Source organism: Sprattus sprattus (genome assembly GCF_963457725.1).
Source record: "Sprattus sprattus genome assembly, chromosome: 19".
Lineage (NCBI taxonomy): Eukaryota > Metazoa > Chordata > Actinopteri > Clupeiformes > Clupeidae > Sprattus > Sprattus sprattus.
In genome coordinates, this window is record NC_137917.1 from 7,214,589 (window position 1) to 7,217,088 (window position 2,500).

Here is a 2,500-nt window from a genome sequence, read left to right on the forward strand (position 1 = left end):
TGTGTCTGTGTGTGTGTGTGTGTGTGTGTTTGTGTGTGTGTGTGTGTGTGTGTGTTTGTGTGTGTGTGTGTGTGTGTGTGTGTTTGTGTGTGCAAGAGAGAGAGAGAGAGAGACCTTTAGAGGTTTTTGTCAAGTTTAGAATATCAGTCTAAGACCAGACCCATATTTAAGGTTTGGACAGAGCAAATGACAAAAGATGGGATGGCAAACTATGAGAGAAACACACTGTCTGCCTGGTGGAAAGAAAGAAGTTAGAGTGATTCACTCTGTGTGTGGATGTGAATGTGTGTGTGTGTGAGTGTGTGACAGTGTCGGGGAGTAACAGAATACGTGTAACACTGTTATGTATTCAGATGCAGTTACAATTTAAATCGGTGCTAATCAGAATACAGATATATTGATCCCTTGAAGGGATTCCTTTTTTACATGTAGGGTATTTGCTTTCAAATTCAAATATTCCCATACGGTAGCTTCTCTCAAACCAAGGCCAGTCCACAAATGAGGAAACAGCCGGTTCACAGAGCCCTGCCTCAGCTGATGCTCGTGCTTCTGTCACTCACTAGGTCCCTGGACCCTTGACGGAACCTCTTGATTTGATACATTTTACCAGTCTTTCAGTCATGGCGTGTTCAAAGCAAGCACGTCTGGATGCCTTTAAGGGAACAGCCAGCACCTGACGATGCAAATTTAAACAAAGCAACTATTTACTGGTAATTACGGAGGACTTCTGTAAAAGGAAAATGGATAAATTGGTGAATAAAACTTAAGTGGTGTAAAACAATCCCATAACTCCAACTTCTGACATAACTGTTCCATCCACAGCAAATAAAATGTAAGACAATGCTGATGTGATCCAAAGTACTTAGAATACGGTATTCGGTCTATTACAAATCACATTTTAGAACATGTATTCTGAGCAGTGGAATACATTTTTAAAGTAACCCTCTAACTCCTGTGACTAATCGGAAAGAGGCTCTTAGGTAATGTAATCCAAACCAAGGAATGGGCCGTAGAGCACATGCTTGTTTACTAATACCAATGCCCATGATCTCCTATGTCTGAACAGTTTGGTTTGGATGAAGTCACTATGAGGCAGGAGTTAAATGTGAGTATGTGTGAGTATGTGTGTGTGTGTGTGTGTGTGTGTGTGTGTGTGTGTGTGTGTGTGTGTGTGTGTGTGTGTGTGTGTGTGTGTGTGTGTGTGTGTGTGTGTATGTGTGTGTGTATGTGTGTGTGTGTGAATTTGTGTGTGTGTGTGAATGCATGTTTGAGGCAGAAGTTAAATGCCCTTCCATGAGTCACTGTGAGACTTATGACAAAACATCTTAGCCTCGTATGACATTCAAAGACACTGACCCTATATGTCCTCCGGAGCCTCATAAAGCTGGGGGGGGGGGGGGGGGGACACTTTTAAGAGTATCTCTAGACACTCTAACCGATGCCAGTGAAACTGTGATGCTTTGATCGTGTATTTATATAGAAGCATATGAACTCCAGGTGATGTGATCCAAAGCTACTGTACTTCTACTACAGACGATGAGTGACATTTGCCATGATGATATATGGGCAGTCTCCATAGAGACAAGCACTAACCCAGGTTATGTTTTGCACAAATTCTCTTGCCAACTCATGACCCATCGTTAATAACGCCATGCATCCTCAAGCAGGGATTAAGCCACTTAGAAACGTCAGCTGTTCTAGCACTGCAGGATTATGAGTGCAGACGTTGCCTCAACTCAGGTCAGTTTCTGGAGGCTCACAGGAACTGGACTGTAGGGACGGAGCCTCTCGATCCCGGGGCCTGCATGGAGGGGACTTTTCCCGGTGACCTCCACAGAGCCCCGGCGCCAATGGTTGGCAGAACTGGTGGACAGCTGGAGGGAGCGTGGGCACAGAGCTGGTGCCAGTGTCTGCATCATGCACGGGCACACCCTAGGGTGGCACCATTGATCATTACACATACACACACACAATCACACACACACACACACACACACACACACAAACACACACACACACATGCATATGAGGGCCGGCCTCGCTGCCTTCACATACACAACCTGAATTCCCCAGCACACGCCCTGATCCAGGCTCCAGTCACCGAGACTGATTTAGAATTACTTAGGCTTTTAAAGGGTAATACCCTGTGGCACTTTTAAATGGCCCCCATATTTCTTCTGAGGGCACATTGAGTTGAGCATTCAGTGGAAACTATCCATCACAACACTCAGAGGTCTGCCCTCCTTACTATGTTTATATTCATCACAGAGTTCATTCATCCGTTTGACCCAAACCACATTTGCTTTTCTCCTACTTAATGTTAATGCATCTGGTTGATTTCAGAATGTAGCAGGCAATAAGATTTCACATTTATTTATACCATAATACCAATGCCAAAACACTCAATTTCAATTTTCCTCAAGGCGCTTTACAGAGCCCAGAGGCTGACCCCCGCAGAGCACTAAGGCTAAAGGTAACACAAAACTACCCAGACCAGCGA

At 44.6% G+C, this 2,500-nt stretch overlaps 1 protein-coding gene across 1 annotated transcript in view; it reads right to left on the reverse strand.

The window, feature by feature from the left end:
• adamts16 (ADAM metallopeptidase with thrombospondin type 1 motif, 16) overlaps window positions 1–2,500 on the reverse strand; it is a gene marked incomplete at both ends in the record, with an annotated part of 46,432 nt that overhangs the window by 10,794 nt on the left and 33,138 nt on the right. The window lies entirely within an intron of this gene.